Below are 5,903 nucleotides of genomic sequence, written 5' to 3'. Positions count from 1 at the left end.
CGGCAGTGTCTCAGCATCGTCCACTTCTTGAAGGCGCTTCTTCGGTTGCAGTTGGAGTCCCCGATGCAACAGCTGGATATGGTGGCCTCCCTAGTCTTTCTGACGAGGCTTGCTGGCGATGCATTGGTGTGATGTGGGCTGCATCATAGGGCATGTGGCGTCTGGTATGTAATGTATGCCGGTACCGGCGTGTCCAAGACGATGGCTTCGCCGGTGGGTCCTGCCATTCGTCTGCCGATTCTCCTAGGCACATGGATGGAAGGTATGCTGGCCCGGGCAGCCCTGGAGATGTGGGGTGTGTTTGAATCACAACCAATGCTTGTCATGCCAATAAATTGGCTGACCCATGAATTTTGGGAGTCGTTTGGACTGAAGCCAAAATTTTGGCTCGCCCTAGGCGCCCGGCACCCGCCTGTGTAATTCACCAACTCGCGGGCGAGCCAAGGGCGAGAAAAACGTTCGCCAAAATTTTGGCGTCCTAACTTCCCATCCTTTCCTCTGTGGGTCCCATGATTATTTTATTATTCTGCATGCAGTTTGTTACTAGGAGTAGTTCCGATTGTTATATGGCTCTTAATTACAGAGTAATTAATAGTGGGCCTCGTCACTTAAGGATGCATGCAATCCCGTTTCAATAGAAATGTTTGACCTTTCCTTTTGCGTTTTTTTTTCACGACGACTTTTATCCTTGTTGATTGCATCTTCGCATTTTTCTATCAAATATGTGTATAAGTATTTGCAGTGTTACAATGGGCCAAACTGGCAGTTGGTTGCAATCCAAACAAGACATTTATTTTGCCAAAATTTTGGACGGGGCAATGGCCACAAACCAAACATCAACAAGCTAACAAAATTTTGGTCATGCCCACACATTGGTCATACCAATTATTTGGTGGGGCTAGTTGGGGCTCAAACCAAACACACCCATGGTCTTCTTTGGAGGCCCGTGGCAATGGCTGTGATGCGGCCTTAACGCTCTGAGTCTAGCTGACTCGACATTCATGGTTGGAGGCTGGACAAGGTGAGACCTTCCGCCGTTGATGTTTGTAGTTGGTGGCACCTCCTCACCTCCTCATTTGGTGAGGACGGTGGTGTGTGTACGTGTGTCCCTCCTGCTGGGAGGTTGTACATGTACCTCTTCTTCCTGTTCAATGAAATGAAACACATTTTTTTTTTGCTTTTTCTCAGAAAAATATATATCCAAAGGACAGTGGAAACTTTAGTTACTCATACATCAGCAAAATTCTTATGGTTGCATACAATGCACTTCCTATCACAGAGCTTGAGAAATGAATTGGAACTAATGCCCTCATGTCAGGTTAATTTATACAGACTTCTATCTTTGCTTCTTCTCTATTTTTAGTGCTCCTTGAGGTTGACTGCCATTTTATGATTTCCTTTATCTCTACAGATGTCGTTGGGTTAAGCACTACTATAACAAACATTATACCGCCTACTAGTGTTTCTCGGGAACAAAGGCGTACAAAAATTGGATCGTAAGGACAAGTTGCGGCATCTGAAGACCTAAAGCTAGGCTCTAATACCATGTTAGGAAAGCAACTTATTTCTGTTGAAGGCCGAAGGGGCACATATATTACTTCCTGACAAAATCCACATCGCAGATGACTATTAGGTACTTCTTCTGTAACACTTATCCTGTCTATGTCATCTAATGATCATCTTTTTTTAGACCAAAGGAGCCTCCAGGCCCCCATTTTCGAGCATTGAAGGTCGGACGGACAGACCCCCGTGTTTCTCCCGCATCGGGCGACTCGGGCAGGCCGCTACCTTAGCCGCCACCGAGCCCTGATCTACTCCCTCCCCTTCTCCCGTTGCTGCCGCGTGACGCTGCCAGGCTAAGCCCGGGGGCAGATGGCAGTGGCGGGGGTCTCTCATCTCCCATGACTTGGGATGGGGTGCGACCCCGGCGTGTGGAGGCACGGCTGGTCGGGTCTTGCGGCACAGTGGCCGGCGGCATGGAGGGCATGGTCGATGGATCTGTTGTATGTGTGGTCTGGCTTCTGGTCAGATCTGATCTACCTGGTGCAGCCTGCTCCATGCGCGACGGTGGTGATCGATGGCGGTCCTGTGCACACGAGGCTGGATGGAGGTCCCTCGAGCGGATCCGGGTGAACCCTGCTCTTGGCTCATTGCCAAGGCCGGTGATGGTGGCCTTTTCTGTATTGTCCCCTTCTTGAAGGCATCGTCATGGAGAAGCTCTAGACCCCTATCCGCCACCTTCGGGGGAAACCCTAGACCGATTTATCATATATCGGCGTCGCTCTTGTGCCGTATCCCTCTTCGGGGCGTAATTCTTGGAGGTATACGTAGGTTTGAGGGATCAGTGGACGAGATCTGCGGTGGAGCGGTGTTCCATGTGACACATTGACGACATGGAGTCTTAGCGGCGTGGCATGGCAGGGCCTTAGCGATAGATGTGTGATGGTGGACGTGTGTAGGGAGGAGGTGCTGTCTGGCACCATAGTGGCGTCGACAGCAGGCCTGGCAAGGTTGACGCGTCAGCATTTGCTCTGAAGATGGATCGATAGAAGACGGTGGCAACGACCTATGAGAGTGAGTGGGACCGGTTTGTGCTCCAGACCTGGAAGGTCGCTTGGTTGGGGGCTCCGGATTTAGATGTTAGGCTTAGGTGAGAGGTCTGGGGATTCGGCTCACACTTTCTGCACCCCTTCATCAATGGATAGGAATAGCGACAGATGTTGCCAAGATGGCGGCTTCAGACATATTGATGCATTACTTTGTAATGTCTTTGTGAATAATTAATAAAGTGGTTGCATGCATCTTCCAGATGCAGAGGCCGGGGGTCATCCTCCTTTTCAAAAAAAAAGCCCCCATTTTCAATTAAGAAAACAGAGTAGGAGCAAAACCAGCCATACACCCCCAAGGCACACAACTGCCTACATCAGGGGTGCTAATCTAGAAGAAAAAGAGACTTAACTAGGGGAGATACAACCCCCTCTCACACCCAGCAACTACATGCTACAGGAGCATCAAACACTACAGGAGCACCCAGCAACTCCACTCATGTAACGGCTATCATGTCTATCTCATCTAATGATAATAAACCCAAATGATTATATGGTTTTCCCAGGAAGCAAGCAACCATGACGCTTTGGGGAAAATTTGCAGAAACATTTGATGCTGACACATTGCGGAATCGATCAAATAAGGAACCTGTTTTCGTTCTCTTTCTTGGGGTAATGGTCGACCAGTATGCAGGTACTGACATACTGTTGTTTATTACATGGTTGAAACATATTTCATGATTTGAGACTAATTGATTTATTGTACACCACAGGTACTATAGCTTTCAAGAACACTTCATCGATAGAGTGACACATTAATGTTGCAATCCCCGAGATGAAAGGCTGAAAGCTATACTAGAAAGGTATTTTGCATGATGCAAATCATGTTATCATTATTTTGTTGTGCTTAGTGAGTGTACTTCCAATCAATGTGACTTTATAGGATTGGTGCAAGGTTTTAGCAAACCGAATTGCGGGACACAGCAGAAGCCGGCGTCAGGCAAGTGAATGAGCTATTGAGGATTTAGCTGCTATAGAACCAACCAATATCATGGTATTAGACTGTTTATTTATCTGCATGCTTATTTCCAAACTATTCTGTATTCCCGCAAAATTTAGTACTATTGCTATCATAAACAAATTTCAAATCACATTAGTAGACATCCTCTTTGACAGTTTGAAGTCAATGCCTATAAATTTAGCTACTCCCTCCGATCCATATTAGTTGTCGCTCAAACATATCATGGAAAATAAACAATTGAACATGGCATAATTTATGCAGGTGCAAATTATCAGTTCGTGCGATTGACTTGGACCCCAACGAAGAGGATAATCCAGCATTTGCGGAATTTGCTTTACTTGGAGATCAGGGCGATATCGCCATTGGAAAGGAGGCAGACCATGCTGTTGCCTATTCAGCAGGACGAGCTGGATATGTGCTGGCTCAAATATTGAACCTTCCTGGCAAGAAATCTATCATAACCATCACTCCAAACAGCAGATCGCTGGACGCCGAGTTCCACTATTTTCAAGTACAATCAACAGAACATATACAAAATAGAGCACTGTTGGACACTGACTAGCAAGTCATCGACAGAGGATGTGGGCAGTCATCTTCTTACACCCCACCGCCACATGAACTGCTTGGAAGCGGTTCACATCCATGCGGCCTCGTCGTCTGTCGATCAGATTCAGCACAAAGATGCATCACCCATCCGGACAGAACAAGGTACAAAATATTAGACCATGCATATGTATAGCTTTCTTACACAAAACTATGACAGCAATTGAATAATTAGTAACATCATATGTGTTTACAGATTATTTCCAGCCACCGGATCCTGCTGTTGCAAGACAGAAAATGGCAGCAGAAGGCGGCCCATCAGCTGGAATCAAACCAAAGTGGAGGTTATTCTAAAACTGCTTATAGCAGGCTAACACTTGCTGCACTGTATTTTCAAGAAACGACGAGAAGATGAGTTACACATTTCCTTATCATGTTATGATATATATTATTTGCGTATTTGTTCCCCATCCCTACTAATTTGATTTATGTTGATTTGTTTCCGCGGTTTAGGATGAATGCCCAGGGGCCATCTTCTTTCCTTAAGGTGTAGGCTGTATTCCTGCCGGCTATAGTTGCTTTTAGATTATTGTAAACTTAAGGAAGATATGATATACTGAATGGCATCAAGTAAGATTTGCTTCCATTTTTAAGTTGTAGTAATTTATGCAAAGTTCCTTCCAGTAATTAGAATTACATTTCCTCTTATGTTGAATTGCACTATTGGGTACACTATATATCACTTCATGCCATAATTTCTGCTTGTCAGCACAAACTAGCTGCAGCTAGCACTCTTTTAAAAAAATCCGGCTAAATTTGACACTCCTGGTTTCTTTGCAGTTATGTTAATAAACTGAACACTGTTGTAGGATTTCATAGTCTGATAAGAACAAAATCTGATGCATGTGATGATATATCAGGAAAGAGACATGCATGGTAGAAGTTGTGAGAAATTTCATTTTTCAGGGAGATGTTTACCCTATAGTAGGACTTCTTATGAGTATTTTCTTACTGTGCCAATCATGTCGAGGAACCGGTGTTATCTCTGCTAGATGAACCAAATATGAACTTATGTTCTGTTGAACATTATAGTTCTAAAGGGATTCAGAATTCGACAAAGTACTATTTGTCATGATCTTCTTAGTAGTTTTTTTCATTTGTAGTTCTAAAGGGATAGGGTCATTTGGTATGCCGATCCCGAACCCTAGCCTCGTTCTCGATTGGTCGTGGGTATGGCATGTCAACTAAGATGATGGATGTTACTGTTGAGCACACTAAAACAACATATATTCCAGTGACAAGGTTCATTTTTAATATATAGAATTCCACAGTTAAATTGTCACCGTTCGAGCAAAGGGGAATCACTGCACCCGAGCCACGTGACCCCGATGAAGGGTACGATTCGGGATTCATGAGGATTCAATGGAGACCCCGACCCCGATGAGGGGTAGGATTTGGGATTCTTGATTCTTCTCTGTAGGCTCATTGAGGAGTGGAGGCAAATGTTGATGGTGCTCTGGACAAGCGCTTGTGTTGTGGTCGCAGAGGTGCTATCATGCGTGATCACCATGGCAAGTTCCTTGTCGGGGCTTGTCATTTTTTCCCTACCACTAGCTCCCCCGAGCTGGCCGAACTATTAGTGTATTTCACTCTTCTTTCAAAATCAATGTAGGCGGCAGTTTTGCCAATGCACTCAACTGCAGCGATGCACGGTTGTAATCGGCAGACGAAGGAAGTCACTTGTCGCTTTGGCTCAGGACATAGGCATAAGGAAGCCCGTTACTGCATGTGAC

Source organism: Triticum aestivum, chromosome 6B, assembly GCF_018294505.1.
Source record: "Triticum aestivum cultivar Chinese Spring chromosome 6B, IWGSC CS RefSeq v2.1, whole genome shotgun sequence".
Lineage (NCBI taxonomy): Eukaryota > Viridiplantae > Streptophyta > Magnoliopsida > Poales > Poaceae > Triticum > Triticum aestivum.
This window is presented reverse-complemented; position numbering follows the sequence as displayed.